General features: G+C 44.0%; 1 protein-coding gene across 1 annotated transcript in view; it reads right to left on the reverse strand.

Annotated features, from left to right (window-relative positions):
- The window catches only part of tafa3a (TAFA chemokine like family member 3a), a 150,249-nt gene that overhangs the window by 74,681 nt on the left and 54,957 nt on the right, over positions 1-20,611 (reverse strand). The gene's annotated exons all lie outside the window — the stretch shown is intronic.

The following is a 20,611-nucleotide window of genomic DNA, read 5'->3' on the forward strand; positions in this document are numbered from 1 at the left end:
AATGGGTTAATTGGATTACATAATCGTTATACGTCACTGACGTTAGACGAAAAGGAACAGCTATAGTAACCACAGTATAACCGCGCTGAAATAGACACCCTATACACCAGACAGACAGGTCAAATGTTGGAGCGGCTATAACTATAAGCAGCCGCTCAAAACAGGCACAAAATGTGGATGTGCACCATGAGCGCCTCCGTCAAATTGATCCAGTGGAAAAAAGTCAACATGGACCGGCGTCGCCGGCTCCATTTCCAACTCTGCTAGCCTTATTATTGCTGGGTTCTTATTATTGGACCGCCCGCACCTTCCTTCCCCTAACCTTCCTTCCATCTCACACAAACATCAAGCGTCTCTCTCTCTCTCTCTGCGCTTCACTCACAGACTCCACACCACAGCTGAAATGCTCATCCATCCATATACTGTACATCAATGAATACAGTAAAGGCTCCCCAATTCCCTGGCACTGAGCTGCCTTCCATATCCTCCCTATAGGTGGTTTTATAGTTCTAAAACGTCTATACGTTTACTCACTTATATCACTATTACAATCGCAGACACACGCGTCCTGTGTGAAACAAGCCTTTCTTCACATCTGAATTGCGGCATCGGAGCATGGACGGCTGTGCGGGAACACATTACTTGCGTCGAGGAGCGAACGGCGGGCGAACGCTATGCATCGACACAGTGTGTCGGATCACACTGAGGCCCTGTCCACACCATAGCCTAAAAGATTTTGCGCAGCCGACAGTTTCGGTTGTCGGCTCCCGACACTTTGACTTCTTCCGGGGCTTTGGGCGGTCCCCTCAGGAGACGCACACGGAAGCCTATTTATGGCCTGTAGTCATCTATATTTCTTGGTTGGCGAAGTGGGCGTGAGTGACAAGATGTTGACACAGACAAAGGCGCATTCTAGTGTAGGCTATAAGCTGCTGCGTTGCTACTTGGCTATCGAGTCATGACTGTCTAGTGACTCTAGTCGACTGGTTAACGTACGTGCCTTTGGAACGGGGGACCCGGGTTCGCCTCCCGGCGGAGGCTACACTAGTTTTGTTTTCGACGACTTGCGCGACGGCCAGCTTACATCTGACGCTCTCCTCCGCGTCAGATGTAAGCTGCCGACAAGCATAAAAATGAAGTGTGTCACCCGGCGGTGAGAAGGAGAAGGAGATTTTTTATTGATTGATTTAAATATTTATTAACAGTTTGCAGAATTACAATACATTTCAAGCACAAACTCAATACAAAGACTGTTAACTGTGAGTGGACGACCCAATTAAGCATTACACTTGTTTACAACAGGGTCCACATTGTTCAATTCATCAAAACATTAAAGACGTACAAATAGACACTTCTATATAGTTAAAGAACAGAACAGGAATTCATCATAAAACAGTGTTCCCTGACCGGGAATCGAACCCTAGCCACGGCGGTGAGAGCGCCAAACCCTAACCACTAGACCACCACGGAGAAGGATTATGATGATGATGATGAGTAGGGCTGTGGAGGCTGAAGAGAACGGGCTATTTTATAAAGTATGAAGTTATTTTCAATGTCATCAAGGATCAGGGTTACAGTAAATGACAATGTAATTCAGCCAGGGGTGCCATGGATGAAAAGATTACAGGGGTGATCTGAAGCAAACATGAGAACCACTGCTTCACATTTCTTCAGACGATTTTTCAATGTTTTGTTAACAATTTGACAGAATGTTACTTCGAGGTGCCCACTGCCCAGATATCTCCCTGTATCCCTCGACATTCACAAGTCCCTCCCAGGGGCGTTTGGGTCTGTGAAGAAGAAAACTACAAGTGAATAACCGCCCAGTGGATGGGCTGCAGGCTGCATCTGTTCCATTGGCTAGTGCCTATCACTGCCGGGTGACACACTTCATTTTTATGCTTGTCGGCAGCTTACATCTGCCGCGGAGGAGAGCGTCAGATGTAGGCTGGCCGTCGCGCAAGTCGTCGGCGGAAGTGGAGCATTTTCTCCATCCACCAGCTGTCTAAAAACCCGGTTTTTCGGCTGCCGACAGCCGAGACTGTCGGCTGCGCAAAATCTTTTAGGCTATGTTGTGGCAGTACCCTGAGTCAGTAATGAACCGCATGCTGCTCTCTGGCTATATAGCGGATCGGAGTGATACCTGCTTTCAGTGAAAGAGAGCCATACATTTTGAGCCGAGCACTCGCAGTCATGCCCACTAATTAGTTCCTCCTCCCCCCCAGCATGCAAGAGAAGACATCTGACATAATCATTTCTATAGCCATCTATGAGCGCATGCGTGCGTGCGTGCGTGCGTGCGCGTGTGTGTGTGTCACAAACCACTGGACGGATCAGTGCCGAACTTTGTATGCTAGCTGGCAGTATAGGCCACAAAAGTACCTCAATGTTTGTTCCACATTATGTTTTATCATTTTATTTCATTATGTGAGACAAGGGGGCTCTGCATGATCGGGATGCACAAATGTTATGCCTCCTTCTGGCCAGCCGGGGTGCTGGATGGAGGGGAAAGGAACTGGTTGGAATAACCAGTGTTCCTTCCACGCGCTACATCCAACCGGGGAGGCCAGTCCGTTGCTCTCCCCAAGTAGGCAGAGGAAGGCAAAATCGTGGGATAAAAAAATGAAAATGTGCACATTTGGACTCTCAACTATATGTTGATTTCATATAGTCCGAGATCTACACTGGAGCCACCCCGGTCCTCATCTCTCATCCACAAGGTGAGATGAGGTGAAGAAACACATGGTTAAGTTTGTCTGTGAGGATTTTATAAATATGAAACCAAATTAAAAATATTAACTCAGTTAAAAACATTCACTTTGAAAGAATATATATTCAAAGATTTGCGCCACATTTTTTTACGATTTAAAAAAAATAGCAGACCTACAAGCTCGTAGCGCGCCACTCGGTGGCGCGCTATGAGCTTGTAGATCTGCTATTTTTCAATAGCTAAAGCGTAACATAATGCTAATACCAAAAGGGGTTCCCGCCCAGAATGGGGTATAAGGCACTCACTGGGAGTGATTTTTTGTCTAAAATAGGGACGCTATATATATAGGTTTCTTTCCATTCCCGAACTTGACCTATATACTGGTCAGCTTCATGAAAGTCCACCGTCCATTCCTGCAAAATTAAAAGTTTTGGACAAGGTTTTCCGCCCGACAGCGACAATATCTGAGTTGGAAAAGACCAATGGACTGAGACATATTGATAAAAAAAAAAAAGTTAAATAATGGCGGAACAAACTAATAGGCTAAGATGAATAAAGGCAGGCCCTTAAAATGAATGGCCTTTATACCCTTCACAACGATAATGGATCACTTGAATCAAGCAAAAAGATTTCCCCACCAACTCCCATGGGGAAAATCCTGATTCCAAACAAAATGGGATGAGAACATGTACCAGATGAGAGAGCCAGACAGCTCTTCAGTGCTGGCACTAATATAGCCGGACTGATTACCTGACAAAACCATCAACTTCTAGGGGAATGCTTGCGATCAAGTGCCCAAAACATTTGGACGCACTAAATGCAATTAACACAGGAGCATATGGCAGAGTTGGCAGGCAAGTGGCAAGATGTTAGAATATAAATATGTATAACAAACCTCCGCTCGGTGGGAAATAAATAAACCAAAACCTCACAGCAAATTGTATAAACAAAAGCACCGTTTTCTTAAGCAATTTCTTTTGTTGTTCAAAAGAGAATATTTAAAGACAAAATGTATGCTGTAGATTCCAGTCAGTCAGAGAACAGTTGGACAATAACAGCAGATATATTCATACTTGCATGTGAATGAATGGCACAGGAAATCAAGTCCAAACAGCATCAATAGTATGTGACAAAGACACATCGCATCCGTCAATATTAAAGCTATAGTGTCAGGAGGACGCTCCAAGGGACAACAGTATCAATGTGTTCTAAGAGCTATTGGTTTGCACCATTTTACAATGCCTTCCAGAGAACCCCTAACCAAATTGCATTCCATTCAGGAAATCTTTGCAATTGCTTAATTTGCAGGCACAAATGTGCGTGTGTGTGCGTGTGCGTGTTTGTGTGTGTCTTGGAGAGACGGGGGGAGAGACATAGAGGCCGTGAGAGAGAGAGAGGGGAAGAGGCCGTTTTCAAATCTGCAGTAAAAACGTGATTTGCATACTTGTTTCTGGTTCAATAACTCACTCACAACAAACTCTGCACGACTCGCAACCTTTATCGTGTCGAACACTGGCTGGGAAAATTGGGGTTATGAAAAACAGCAGCGAATGTCGCAGGCAGGGGGCAGGGTGGCACAATGTGTCTGTGTTAAACTCCCTGCTTGGTGCAGAGCGGTACTGGTTAAATACTATTCAATTACAAGCGGAAATTGCTCTGTCAAATTACTACTCGAGACAAAGTAGAGGAGTGTGCTGCTTTTTTTTCTCAACTTTAACCCATTCTGACCTGAGATCAGATTCTAAATGACAGTTTTCTGAAAAAGCTATGTTTCTATGTCAGTCGTTGTTCGATTTTTCAAAAATAGCAGACCTACAAGCTCGTAGCGCGCATGAGCTTGTAGATCTGCTATTTTTAAATAGCTAAAGCATAACGTAATGCTTACACCAAAAGGGGTGCCCGCCTAAAATGGGTTAAAACACCAATTTCATCGGACACGACTCTTTCCTATAAACCCTTGTAACTTAATTTTTACCATTAAAACACATGTCATACAGTATAGGTTCAGGAATCTTTTCAGAATGACAATGATAATGAAGAAATATGTGAGCTGTCTTGAGCTAGAGCTCAAAAATAATTCTATTACACACCCCGTTTTTGTTGCGTTCCTGCGCCGATAATTTGACGACCGCTGGAGACTCTATAATATAGCAGACCCTTTGGAGACTCTTTGAGCAGGTCATCAAACCTTAGTAACGCGACGAAATTGATCTCTCCGTGAATTCAAGGCATCATGGGGTGTGAAATTGATAGAAAATTTTCATCACTTTTCTTCATTTTTGGGGGGGGGTGAACTACCCCTTTAAGTGGTTCGTTCATAATGTACCTTTTCCCTTCCTAGAAATGTAGGCTCATTAGCAGGCAACAGTGCAGCACTATCCCTCTCTCTGTTTCTGGCACAACAGCGCCCCTACTGGTACACATTATACTGGTGCTCATTAACGTCACATATAGGCGGACACATGGACAACACGGACATTGCTGTTCCTCGGAGTGGTTGCACTCCACTCAAATGGGTTAATCAGAATGATCAGACCAGTGTGTGTCCAGTGGAAACCTCGTATGAATCTGATCTCAGGTCAGAATGCTATAGTATAGACCCCCTGGGGGATGGATTGCTGATCGGGTGGAGCTCCACACCTATACATATACCGTCAGCTCCCTGCAGTTCTTCCCGCACGACTTGTGCCACACACAAGCCGTTTCTACTCATTACGCTGAGTTGGCGCCGGTGCCCGGGATCGAACCCATGAACTTGTGGTCCCGGAGGCAAGAGCTCTACCGACTGAGCAACCCGGGACACTGAGCTATACACCCGGACCAAGGCAGGATCAATGGTGCAGCTCCATTTTTATGTATTTGTTGGTGCGTGTGTGTGTGTGTGTGTGTCTGGGGGGGGGGGTAGAATTCTTCAGGGACATATTTGGCATGGGGGACATGGACCGGACCAGTAGGCTATTGGGGGCGTGAGAACCACATATACGCTGTATTGACCAATTTAGGCCTGACCTCAAAATGTAAAAGAATACTTCTAAATCCTCCAGTTTTCTGAAATGAGTATTTTCACGATTTTTCAAAAAATAGCAGACCTACAAGCTCGTAGCGCGCCACTCGGTGGTGCGCTATGAGCTTGTAGATCTGTTATTTTTCACTGCAGGCACTATAGGACCAATGCGGCCGTTGGATCCCAGTAGACGGTATATAGATCGCACCCCCCGAACCCCCTATCCCTCTCCACCCCTCCATCCCTCTCCGCCCCTCCACCTCTCTGTGTTGCGTCGCTTGCTCCCGTTTCAGCCGTGATGAAGCCGCCTGGCCGTTTTCCACACACCAACGTGTTCGAAATTGGTTCCTCCATATTATACATGTCCAACATGTGCATAGAAGAAAAAACAACAGAGTGATGCGGCGACACCTTGTTTGTTTGGAGACTGCGGCTCTGTGAATGTTCGGGAGGCTGGTGTGTGTGTGTGTGTGTGTGTGTGTGTGTGTGTGTGTGTGTGTGTGTGTGTGTGTGTGTGTGTGTGTGTGTGTGCGTCTGCGTGCGTATGAAAAAAAAAAAAAAAAAGCCATGTTTCTATGTCAGTCGTTCTTCGATTTTTCAAAAAATAGCAGACCTACAAGCTTGTAGCGCGTATGCGCGTAGCGCTATGAGCTTGTAGATCTGCTGTTTTTCAATAGCTAAAGCATAACATGATGCTAACACCAAAAGGGGCTCCCGCCCAAAATGGGTTAATCTGCCCCGTGTGAACGCAACATTAGTTTGCTTATATTATAATGACGTGACATACTGTACCAGTAAGACCCCCCCCCCCCCTTATGTGGGGCTTATGTGGTTATATAACCACATAACATCAAACTCAAGTTAAATGCTTCAATTTGTCAAAAAACAAATGTTGTTGGGGACCCACAGGACTCCCGCCCTGGACCCACAAAAACTTGACAACATCACCGTATACAGTAGCCTACTCTTTACGCTAATAACTTCACAACATCACCGTATACAGTACTCTTTACGCTAATAAAGAATATCTTGAATTCCCCCCAAAAAATAAATCATTGCTAGCTCAGGAAAAATGTCAAGTTCTCAGGGATATTTTGGAGCAGACATAATATAAACATCTTGCCCGCATATAGGTATATTTCCTTCCTTTGCTTGTTTTTTTATTCTTTTAGTTTTTGTACACATGTTTACCCACATGCCGTTGTCACTCCTGATATTGTGTGACACATAAAACAGTGCTTCGAACCGTGCTTGCTGCTTGTTCCATTGACTATGACTGAATATTCAAATGCGCGCCGAGAAACCTTGACATAAATTGAATGCATGAGCTAGGCATATAAGCTGGAATAAGATCAAAGTAATACTAAGTGGATCTTCAGGCTTTATTTCCCCCATTTCATCCGACAATGCGTCCGCTGATGCGGAAAATTATGCCGCCGCATTAAAGCAATATGAGTCACTCTGAAATAAACAGTGTGCACCGCTCGGTTCTCAATCATACAATGAAGCTCCACCTGAGCAGATAAGAATGCTCAAGAAATTGAGGGCGGGTAAAAAATGACTATAATGACGGCAATATATCGGTATTCCAAATTGTCCAACACCTCTTGACGAAGTCAGGCGCAAAGACGGACCCATGTTCAACAAGGAGTATATGCCCTTAATCGCTCCACCCAGTAGGCCTATGGCAATAAGATGTTATAATGCACAGTCCACATTAACTATTGTTTTTGAAAAGACGATGTTTTAACTGTATTCTTTCATTTAATTACAATGTTTTTCATTATGGGTCCAGCGTTAGCTAGAACTGATAGCTTGATGAATCAATTGCCGTTATTGGTATCCTATAGCCTGGGGTCCACCTATGCTTTCTATGGCATAGGCAGCTCCCGGCTAGCCTCGGTCCCAGGCTTACTTATCTGCGAAAAGAAAAGCCTGGTCACAACGTAAGGCAGAGAAGCTATCGGCGGATGTATCCTCCGGAACAGCCGTAAAAAATGTATTTCCCCCGGATACGATATTTTCCCGATCAATCACAACACTTGTTTCATTCGCGGAGAATGTAAACTGATTTGTAAAGCATCAACGATTTCACTTGCGCTAAAATCCCGCAACTTCCGCTGATAGTCTTTTCAGCTTAGGTCTTGCCCAGGGTGGCTCCCGGCAGGATCCGCCGGGAGAGTCTAGACACAGCTGCGCGACATGAGACTGATTAATTAGAGCGACAGAGAGAGAGAGGAGTGTGTGTGTGTTTGTGTGTGTACATGTGTGCGTCAATTTAAGAAAGGTGCAGACGATCAGAAATCAGCAGAGAGTGATCAACGTTTGCGCTACTCTATGCCGAATTGAAGTGGACTCGGCACCCAGACTTTTTCTTTTCCTCCCTGGAAATAAAAACGCCTGGGTTTCCGAGGCTAGCGGTATCCTGCCTTCACTGGCTTGAGGGACGCCAATGCTTGTGGGGAAATGTGCATCCTTGTGGTACTGATTTGACAGCACCAAACTTGTAGTATAGAGAGGGTATGCTCGTGACATCATCGTACCTGGAAGTTATGCGGAAACGCCCACTGAGTGGCAGAAAACGACTTTCTGGCCTTGACAGCCCCATTCATCCAAACAGAAAAGTCCTGTCTGATTTGCATTAAACAATGTTAAACTCACCAACATTGCAGCTGTACGAAAAGCTTGAATTATCCTCTTTCTAGTTTTTGTTTCATAAAAGTCCACTATAGAAATGTTATGAGCTACTTTCTGTCAAGAAATGTCCTGCATTTGATTATTTTTCTAAGTGTCAGAGTTTGGAAGTGCTTGTTTTCAACAACACAACATTTTGCTGCCTCCTGCATTATGTGACATTTAGAAACAGCAGGACGGTTGAGTGATTTCCAACGAGCGCTTCCAAACTCCAACACAACAATGCTGCTCAATGTTTTGCCACTCAGATGAGGGGGGCGTGTCCTGATGGGAAAATCATGCCTGTGCATACTCGCTATAGTCTATGCTGACTATAGAGAGTATGCACAGGCAGTTCTAGACCAACATTTTGGAAACCTCTACCTCAGAGGAATGATGCCCTCATACTTTTCTTTAACAACTTGGACCCTGCACTCTAAATTGAGAATTATAGGTCAATTTCAACTTGAGAACAATATTGCTTTCCCCCCCAAAACACCCTTTTCTAATATTGATAGATTGATAAACTGACAGGGAGTGGGGGCCACACACACTACATTAATTATGTCCAGGGGTGACTGAAATGCCGGGGAGCCTTTCAACAGCTGAGTCCTTTTTAAGCTACCAATTAGTTCTATTAAATAATAATAATAAACTTTATTTGTATAGCACCTTAAATGACATGAAATGCAGCTCAAAGTGCTTTACAGAATTCAGAATGCAAACCACTTAGACCACTCTATTTTTACTGCTGCTTACCAAGCGGTTGTTGGGTCTATCAGAAAGACAACAGCACTCTAATGTATTACATTGTGCTTCATTATGGACAGCAGAAAGCCACCGATTGGGCTGTTGGCAGTGGTGGAAAGTTTATTTTGTACTGTACTATAATTTTGAGGTATTTGTACTTCACTTGAGTATTTCCAAACTTCCAACACCTGCACTTCCACTCCACTACATCTCGGAGGCAAATATTGCACTTTTACTCCACTACATATATTTGAGAACTTTAGTCACTATGGTTACTTTATAGCTTTTGATTATTACGACTTACCAGTGAAGACGCCCCGAGGGCGAGAAGTCTGTGCAAGCATTCACCTGGATGACAGCAGACTGCTGAGAGAGTGCTGGTGCTTTGGCATGGGGGGGGGGGGGTCAGATCAACATATGGAATGAATTCTGTACTGACAAAGGTGATAGTGCACATGCACGTCCACTCTATAGCCCGGCTGCTGGACGAACGGCAGTACAGCAGAAAGAAAGAAAGTCTTCTTCAGTAATGACTCCTGAAGAACGATCCCAGTGATCGAGACGCATTTTGACCTGAGATCAGATTCTAAAAATGTCTTCTACATCCTGACAGTTTTCTGAGAAAGCTATGTGTTTCTAATGTCAGTCGTTCTTTGATTTTTCAAAGATAGCAGACCTACAAGCTCGTAGCGCGCCACTCGGCGAAAGAAACTTGAAACATGGGACATTCTGCATAATGAATGAATACTTTTAACTTTTGGTACAATGCCAATATTTTTGTACTTTTACTCAAGTACATGCTGAATTCCAAACCTTTACTCGTAAGTATATCTATATTGCAGTATCGATACTTTTTACTTATTTAAAAAACTTTTTCGCTACACCATCTATGTTTATAAATGTAGCTATAGGCTATCGGTACCTACTGGTGCTATCTATGCGTATGTTCGTAGACACCCGTATACTCCGTATTATATGAAAGCAGCGACCGTCTATTTACCTTTTAGCATTGCTCCGGTTAGTATGGACAGCCTCCGTCCCCACCAGCTATGGGAGTTTTAAACCCAGCACCGTTGAGCCTCCATTACAACAGGGTTTTCAAAGCGCCGCATCTCAAAAGGTTCGAGCGCTGTCCATGGTGCGCCGCCGCGCAAAAAAATATCAGATCTACAAGCTCATAGCGCGCCACCGAGTGGCGCGCTACGAGCTTGTAGGTCTGCTATTTTAGAAAAATCGAAGAACGACTGACATAGAAACATAGCTTTTTCAGAAAACTGTCAGGATGTAGAAGACATTTCTTTAATCTGATCTCAGGTCAGAATGGGTTAAGTAAAAAATGTGAGTACTTTTCCCAACCACTGACTGCGGGCCGGGATCCGCTAGACATTGTGCCACGGTGCCTATAAACGATCAGCGATATCTTTGAGAGAGTGCAGGTTCATATGCCCGGCCATGCATTATTTACGTCGGAGCCAATCAAGGGTTCTCTCGTTCCATTTGCTTCAGCAGCGAGTACTTTTGCATGCATTCATAAATAATATACACGCACGGTATATACAGTATACAGCACAATGCGTGGGAACGTGGGGAAGAACACGCGGAAAAGGGAAGCAAGTTTGAAAGACCACAAGGATGTGCACCCTGATCTGACCGTGGTTGAAACACCAGTCTGCGTGAGCTAATCTTCCCCCGAACAGACACATTATTACAGTGCATGTGCTTGTGTGTGTGTGTGTGTGTGTGTGTGTGTGTGTGTGTGTGTGTGTGTGTGTGTGTGTGTGTGTGTGCGGCTGTGCGCGCGCACAATAGCAGATCACCACAACTTAACAACTTGTTATGTAGGCTATAGCCTACATTAAACCTGGTATAAGTGGAGCCTACTGTCTACACTCTAGACCACACTTTTTTGACTTGAAACCTCGTATGAATCTGATCTCAGGTCAGAATGGGTTAATCAGACCAGTGTGTGTCCAGTGGAAACCTCGTATGAATCTGATCTCAGGTCAGAATGGGTTAAGCTGACACAACATCCGGCCGTGGTGTTTTGGATCTTCAAAATAAAGGCTTGAACGGGGCGATATCCTGGCATGCTATTAATTAATCCCGGTGGAAATTGTGTTAAACGCGATTGCATTCACACCTTTGGTAATCCGCCCCTCTGGTGCGCTTTGAAGCAAAACCCCTGTTTTTTGGTGAATTAAAAAGCACGTTTGTCTGATCCGCACCAGAATTCGAATGAGCCTTCATCACACCTGCCCAAACGAAGTGCACTTTCCGACAAATATACGCAGCAGGATTCGTTTTTAATCGGCAGTAAAACATTCCTGGTGTGAATGCGCCCTAAAACATTTCAGATGACTAAAACTAAATGGATGTCATTGCTGTCGTCTCCTGGTTGTTGAATGAATGCACGGTAAATGAGTCCTGTGAACCAAAGTCAAATTCATCACAAATGTCAAGCATTATTTTGGCATATAAAAACTAAAAAATTCGCTTTCAATGGAGTAAACTCTGCTAAGTGCTAATAGTAAAAATAAGTGCAGCATGGCTTAATGGCTATTATTGGTGTCTAATTGAGTTCTCTGACATGTTTGGACAAGCTAATTCTCTGAGCAATTTACTGTGAGTTTGTGCAAACCATCTCACTGTAAATGCCACGGAAACCGTTGCTCTCGCATATCCCACTGGAAAAGCATAAGCCAAAAAAAATGAAGATTGGAAATTAGTTATCAAGACACACAAGTGGTCACCGTCAAGCTTATAGCCCCCCTAGAAATGTAGTGTTTTCTTACTAACAAATAAGAGAGCTGACGTGCTCCCCCCCCCCTCCGTTGGACTGCACAGCGGCTTGTCATGGCATGGCAACGCGTCCTGGGAGAGAGTGAACCGAGAGGAGGGGAGCTAAAAGAATTATCCCTTTTTCCAACCAAGAGCCAGTTTAATTTCTTGACGGGCATGCTTGAATTCCCTTTTTACGTCCCCCTTCAAGAGATTGTGTGTTCTCCGCTGTGTGCCTTTGTGAATTTCCAGCAGGGAGCCTTCATTGTTGTTTGTTTTCCAGGGGCAGCCCTCAGCCTATTTTATGCAAGCTAATTTAAAATATAAACAAGGGGCACGTTTTGGTGAGTGTGAGCACACACAATAGCAATTGGGAATAGAGTTTACTGGTTTATTCATTTGAAATTTCACCTATAGCTGGCTGAGCACGAATGCCGTCTCCCTTGACTGCTTAAGAGTGCACGCTGCTGCATATAATCACAGGAAGAGATGGGGACTCGAGTCAGTCAGAGACTCACGTGCAACGCAAGTCGCACTCGGGTTGCATTTGTGGAGACTGCAGACTCGGACTATAGAGCGCCGCAGTCCCTCCCCCTTTCAGAAAAACGAGTGACCCAGGAAATGAAAACCCAATGCATTCTCCCATCGGCACTTCTTATTTAATTTATTTAAAGACGGTTACGCCGCGGACAAAGCCAACTCGGATCGTGACAAATCATGACAATTAATGAACACAATGTTTTGGGCCGATCAAATCATTAGAAAGAAGAAAAGAAAGTCAGGAGACAACACTATTTGTTTTGTTTTTCGTCTTATAAATTATTTGATCGGCCCAAAACATTGTGTTCATTGTCATGATTTGTCACGATCCGAGTTGGCTTTGTCCGCTGCGTAACCGTCTTTAAATAAATGAAATAAGAAGTGCCGATGGGAGAATGCATTGGGTTTTCATTTCCTGGGCCACTCGTTTTTCTGAAAGGGGGAGGGACTGCGGCGCTCTATAGCCCCTCAAAGACTCGAAGTCGAGACTTGACTCGGACTCGAGCTCAAAGACTTGTGAACAATCTTTATTTTATGTTTGAGCGTTAATGAATGAGAATGACAAATACAGTATATAGTCCTTTCCTTTTTCTTTCTTTTTCTCTCTGGCGCGCGCATGTCCTCTGTCTCAGCGATGTAACATGGTGAGGCGAGCAGAAACTGCTCCATGGTCTCGCCTTTCATCATAACATTATACATTTTGCCCACCGTGCCCATGTAATGTTACAGGTCCAGAATTATTTGGTTACCAAAATGCTTAGTTTACTCCGTCGCAACGTCATGCCTCGTTGGACAAAAGAACAGATCTGGCCCAGGCCGTAGCGTAACGGTCTGGGCACCGGACTGGTAATCCAGTCGCAGTGTGCCGCGGGTTCGACTCCCGGACCCGACACGGCCTTTACTGCATGTCATTCCCCCATCTCTCTCCCGTTTCCTGTCAGCCTACTGTCTGTCCCTTCAAAAATCAATAAAAGGCGTAAGCCGCAAAAAAATATCTTAAAAAAAAAAAAAAAAAAAAAAAAAAAGAACAGATCTGCAAGCTGTCGACACACCATGACGCGGCGTGTCGACAGCTTGTTTAGTAGCCAACACGCGTTACTCATTGGAACAATCTATGTAGTTGGAACAGTCACAGTCAGAACTGCAGCCTCACTCCCAATCTTCCGCCGTAGTCTGAAAACCCACCTCTTCAGACTCCACCATGGCCCGTAGCACTTGCCCTAGCCTAGCCCTTAGATAGCACTTTATGTAGACTAAGATAGTATTTTAGACAGACTTATAGCTTGTTACGTAGACAGCATTAGAATAGCATTTTATGTAGTCATAGCACTTTATAGTACACATGTATAATATATAATATAGTATAGTATGTATAGTTTACATAGATACTCCACTGTTACGTTCTTAGTTTATACATGATTCATGATAACTACTTTTTATATAATGTGATGTATGCCATGTTTTTGTTATTGCTTAATGTAAATCGCTCTGGATTAAGATCGTCTAGGACTAGGTTGTCACAATATAGCTGTAGCATTTTGAGAAATTCATAATATCTACAGTGGGGCCTTTTGTAGAAAAAAAACAAAAAACAAAATAAAACAGAAACACTAGACAAACTTTCCGCCCCTTACACAATAGTATCATTCCGCATTAACCAATCATATGCTGTTTACAGACAGTACACGAGGCTTATCTATGATTCATAAAGTCAAACGTGTGTTTATTTCATACGAGCGCATCAAGAAGGTAACCAGCCAAGCATGCAGACTGTTGGGACAGTGTTGCACGGATGACAGACCACGCGATGAGCAGTCAGCGCACTTCTGCCTCATGACTGGTGTTTTTGATTTAATACTGTCCCACTCTGCATGGTCTTCATAATGCATTATATTATAAGGGAAAAGCTTGTCTTTTTTCAGCATTGTTCTTATGCAAACAATAAATGCAGTGCAGTGAGTGAACTGTACATCTCAATGGGGCAATGGGCACTATCACAGCCAGAGTCTTAAGAGTTAAGAGTCTTAGGGCTACATTTTCGTCACTGGCTAAACCCCTTATCCCTAAACATCTTTGCCTTTTTTTTTTTTTTACTATTTTGATAAACATTTTTGAATAGTTAAAATGGCCAGTCTACAAGCTCACAACGTGTCAATGTAGATTGGCTAGTTGAACTATTCAAAAATGTTTTTCAAAATAGTAAAAAAAAAATGCAAAGAAGTTTAGGGAATAAGGGTTTAGCGGTGACGAAAATGGAACCCCTAAACAAAGCCTAATTTATAGTCCGTGGTATACGACAGTGTCCCATGCCAGAAATAGCAGATATACAAGCTCACAATCCCTCACGTCACAATTAAAGTGCCAGCAGATAAAATATGGCGCAAATCATTGAATATATATTTCAGAGCGAACATTTTTAACTAAAATATTTGCTTCTGGGGGGGGGGGGGGTCCCTGGAACTACATATTTTGAGATGGGGGGTCCGTGGCCCAAAAGAGATAATTCTGGGGGTCCTTGACATGAAAAAGGTTGAGCACCACTGACATAGAAACATGTGAAAAAACAAAAAATTAGGATTTAGAAGCCTTTTTTTTTATCGACCTCAGTCCAAAATGGGTTAAGAGTAAAGAGCCATTATTTTGGAGCCGTAAACAAGAAAATTAACGGCAGTGCGCATGCGCAAAACACTTATTTAAAAAATATATATCAATAAAAAAAGCCCTAAAGACGATACACCAAGGCCTCCTGCGGTTTGACTAGAAAGGACGTGTATACATGTCCGAGGCTTATTTGTTAAAAATAGCAGTATTATAATAATAATAGTAGCCGCTGCAACATGTGTGTGCCGCCTTTCCGACATGCAATCATTTGCATTGCAATTGTATACAGTTGCAGTTGTAGCTCTGGTTATTTTGCACGGCGTAAAAGGTGTCTGTCCGTCCGTAAGCTCACAAACCATTGATCGGGCCAAATTTCCTCGCACAATGCCACTATAGACAAACGCAGGATCCACACATGGAAAGTGGTTGAATCAGGTTGAAAGTGGTTGAATCCCCCCCCCCCCTTTTCCCCTCACTGTATGTGTTTCTTTTCCCTTTTTGCTTCCTTTATGATGAATTCCTGCTCTGTTCTTTAACTATATAGAAGTGTCTATTTGTACGTCTCTAAATGTTTTGATGAATTGAACAAGGTGGACCCTGTTGTAAACAAGTGCAATGCTTAATTGGGTCGTCCACTCACAGTTAACAGTCTTTTGTATTGAGTCTGTGCTTGAAATGTACTGTAATTCTGCAAACTGTTGATAAATATTTCAATCAATCAATCAAAAGGCTGAAAAACCGAGCCCAAATAATGAGTCATATCATGGATGCGTCATAACTGACCACTGACCACATGGAGTCCGAGGTCCACATGAAGCGTGCAGGGCTTCTTTTAGTGAACACTGTCGTTTTTTAAGTATTGCTTATTTTGCCACGTACAAACTCTCTGATCTCCTCTTCCTAAACCATAAAGTTGACAATGGTTTGCTCAGAAAACATCAAACATGCCGACACTGTGTCAAATTCCGATTCTCGTCACCATTATACACACACACACACACACACACACACACACACACAAACACACACACACACACACACACACACACACACACACACACACACACACACACACACACACACACACACACACACATCCATTTGTTTGATCTACACCTGCAATACAAACATGGACTCTGGGAGAAGGACGTGGAAGACGACAGCCATTACTGATAGCAGTGTTATATATTTAACCCATTCTGACCTGAGATCAGATTCTAAAAATGTCTTCTACATCCTGACAGTTTTCCATTCTGACCTGAGATCAGATTAAAAAAATGTCTTCTACATCCTGACAGTTTTCCATTCTGACCTGAGATCAGATTCTAAAAATGTCTTCCATGTCAGTCGCTCATGAGCTTGTAGATCTGCTATTTTTCAATAGCTAAAGCATAACATAGTGCTAACACCAAAATGCCACCACTGGGTGATAATGAGTGCCTCTGTGAGCATCACGTCACATCACAGCCTTATATCCGTCAATGACAAGAGCAACAAGGAACAGAGCCCTCGGCCTGCCTATATACAGTATAGACCTGTGTATACATTGTACAAGTGGGTGTGAGCGAATGTGTGTGTATCCGGGCCAGGTACAAAATAAACAAGGAACGAGAGACAATAAACGTGTCATTTTATTTCCATCACTGTCAAAGGTTACTATAACATTAGAACACATGAACCCCTATATAACATCCCTATTCTGGTTCATGTCAAAATAGTCGAACAAAAACGTTCGGCAGAAACAGGTGAATATTCGGCAAAGATTGCAGATCTTCAAGCTCACAACGTGTTGCGTTGCCAAATTATAGACCCCTTCAGGACGCTGCAGTCAGCTTCCTGCATGCTCTCCTGTGTGTGGGGAGAGGATCTGCTCTTGGCTTGTCTTACTCACCCACTCCCGAGAATTGATTAATTCATCGCTGCAAGGTGTTTTTAATTACAGTGTCAAATGATCTGTTAATGGACGAATGAAATCTATTGCATCATCTTGTGACTTGTGTGCGTGTGCGTTTGTGTGTGTGTGTGTGTGTGTGTGTGTGTGTGTGTGTGTGTGTGTGTGTGTGTGTGTGTGTGTGTGTGTGTGTGTGTGTGTGCGCTCGCGTGTGCGCGTGTGTGCGTGTGTGTGTTCTTCTGTATAGTCAAATCCATGATGCTGGTATACTGGTCCAATACAGTTAAATTAACACTGAGCATTTGACTGTGTGTGACAGGCTAAGAGATCCCTGGTCTCCGGTGGCTGAGGTCATATAGGATTACTGATATATGACCCCCACATGCAGCGAGCGGCTCAACACTTAATGAGCCCACTGTCTGCTCTCTCATCAGCATCTCATCTCCCCCAGCTGCTAGCTCCACTATATGCCCGTGACAATATTTGACACCGCTCGACAAAGGGACATTTTGCAAAAAAAAACGCCTCGAGTGCCATTCACAGACCTCGATATAAAGTAATAATGTGAGGGATTAAGAGAGATGAAAGTGGCATAGAAAGTGGCATAGCCGTACCGTCGGTGACAGAGGCACTCTGTGCATGCTGAGCTCAAAATGTGAGAAGAGAAAGAGGGGGAAAAAAAGAAAAAAGAAAAGGCGTGCAACCTTGACATTGTGATAAAATAATTGGTGGCATGTGTTGCCAGCCTACGAGGCGAGCTCAAGGCCCCCGAAGGTTGAAAAGTGCTTTCATTGCGCTGTCTGAAACGATAGCGCAGCACATATTATAATGGCATTCAACCCAACGTCAGGTGAATGTTGATATGTGCTGTGTTATCACTTTCACTGAGACTCTTTTGAATCCTTCTTCTAACATTCCAAAAAAATATGAAAATGTAATCTCTGGATCAAGACATGCAGGGCCTCAATTGTTAGTATTTTCGACAACTCAGTACATCCAGACACCCCCCCCCCCCCCCCCCCCCCGGATATCTCCTCTTTCAATTTGGTTTGTTGTTTATTTCACATTTACTTATTTATTTCATTCTCATTTTTGAAAGGAGAAAGAGGGTGGGATGGGGCAGACATGACATTTTCAATAACAGAGATTTATGTTTGCTCTCTGACCTAAAGATGTGAGAAATCCCAGCCTTCGTCTCCTGTCCTTCTCATCGGAGCGGTGTGGTTAAATTACAAAATGTCTATCAATACTCAGTCACTCTGTCATGCATGAGCTACATGTCAGTACTATAAAAACATTAAATACTGTACAGCATGTGTGTCTGTACTTGCAACCTATACAGTAATCAGTCACAAACATTTGCTGGGTGATAATGTCCTCTTTCAAATGCATGCAGTATGAATCCTTCAATCTATGCACAATCTATTTTTCAATAGCTAAAGCACGACATGATGCTAACACCAAAATGGGTTCCCGTACAGAATGGGTTAAACATCTCCTTCATGAAGCAGTCTTGTGTGATTACAAGGGGGCAGACGTTAGCCCGACGTATACCAACAGTCCGACATACGTGGCCAGTTAAGACCCACGTGTGGCTCCGACACGCGTGGCCGTTTAAGACACATGCGTGGGCCGGTTAAGTCTGTGTGTGGCCGGTCAAGACTCACCCGTGGGTGAGTCCTGACTGCGCCAGTCTTGACTGCTAGTGAGTCTTGACTGCTATAGGACTGCTATAGCACGTCGGTCCAGAGACATGCACCTGATCACAATCGCCTTATCCAAATAAAAACATCGATTGTACATTCTTGACTATGAACTATACGCTCTTTAACTATTAAGCGGGGGGGTGAAACCCTCTGTTTTCATGTTGGAGGGCAGGTTTTCAAATGATGTGATAATTCTATAGGCGTGACATGCAGCAGGGTGGGCAGGGTGAGGTGAGGGGATAGGTCCCCCGTGACATTTCTGAGAAGCAGACGGAAGTCCCGCAAGTTTCCCCAGATTGGAAGACTCCCAGGGAAAGGGATAAACCTCCCAAAATGTGAAATTAAATTGATATCAGGCCAAACTACAGTTTCCAGTCCATAGACACCCCCCCCCCCCCCCGTCCAATAATATTCCACAAAGATTTGAAAAACGAGCAAGAGAGTGAGTGTATGTCACAGCAGGCTGGTCAAATGACACCTTTTATCAGAAATGTATCCTACACTTGTTGAATAGTAAGAAGAAGCGCTGCTGTACGTGGTCTGTGGTGTTACATAAACTGTAAACAGGTGCTCGTTGGCGAGGGTTCGATAATGGTATACTGTATTTACACTATAAACTATTTAAACCATTCAGACCTGACGTCGAAATGACCTACAAGCTCATAGCGCGCCACTCGGTGGCGCGCTATGAGCTTGTAAGATCTGCTATTTTTCAATAGCTAAAGTATAACATAATGCTTAGTTAAAACACCAAAAGGGGTTCCCGTAAAAAAAAAATGGCTATATAAAATGAGAGCATAAAATAATATTGGAGAGCAACTATCCAATGAGTTGTTATTTTCAACCCCAGAAAAGGAAAAACCGGCAGATTTAAGCACCTAAAATAGCCAAAAATAAATCTGCTCTGGCATTCGAGGCAACAAACTGTATGACGTGCTTAGTGTCTCCTATACCCCTTCCACAGTGGCAGCTTGCTGCAGTAACACATGGTAGATTAATTCCTGCAAGCCCTTCCACTCTCCACTCAACACCACCCAAAAGGCTTCAGGGAGCTTTGTCACATCACTGTTTGGAGTGAGCCAGCAAGATCCCATTAGCATTGGGGATGAGCCAATAGAATGTTCCTCGTGAGAGCAAGCACAGACAGTGCACGGCAGTATCGTATGAAGCATAGATAGATACAGTTCACGCACTGTGAAAGCAAAGCACGCAAACTATAAGAAAACAGCCAAAGCAACATTGATAAACTGATATCGGTAACACTGCAGTTATACGGGCTGTCAATCAACACCAGATTCAGCTAGATGGAAAACGTGCTATTTGAGAAACAGGGGCGAGGAGTGTTCCCCCCCCCCCCCTCTCCCTTATTTTCTTGGAACGACATGGCTTTTGAGATGTGCATTAAAATCTATGAGTGACAGTTGACAGTTGACTGCAGTGTCCACTGTCAACTCTGAACTGCACACCGGGTTCTCCGGTTGCGATCTGGTATAACCGCCACTCATTAAAATATTACTTTACAACACAGCCTCAGCCCGTGAGTTACTGTGTCCAGAGCCCCCCCCCCACACACACACACACACACAAACACACACTTTTTTCCCCCTCGGCTATATCTGCCTCTATCCCATTTACCCACGCTTAACACTCTTTTCCACTTAGCGCTGCCCATATTCGGCGGCAGGCCCCCCAGGACAAGCGGAGCCACGGCACATGGTTGAGCGTGGGGGGTGGCCGAGGGGGAAATAAGTGGCTGGAGCTCATTGGACTATTAAATACAAACTCAGGAGTTCAATCTGTGAGGGCTGCGCCTCAGAGTCGCAAACTACTCTCCCTAATTCCTGTAAGCACTGCTCCAGAAAGCGGATGGGAGCCAGTAGTAGTGGCGGTGGTGGTGGTGCCTGAAGTAGAAACACCAATCCATTGCCCGCTTGGTTTATTGTAAGCTGCTGGATTAA

Source organism: Protomyctophum parallelum (assembly GCF_964188405.1).
Source record: "Protomyctophum parallelum genome assembly, chromosome: 8".
Classification (NCBI taxonomy): Eukaryota; Metazoa; Chordata; class Actinopteri; order Myctophiformes; family Myctophidae; genus Protomyctophum; species Protomyctophum parallelum.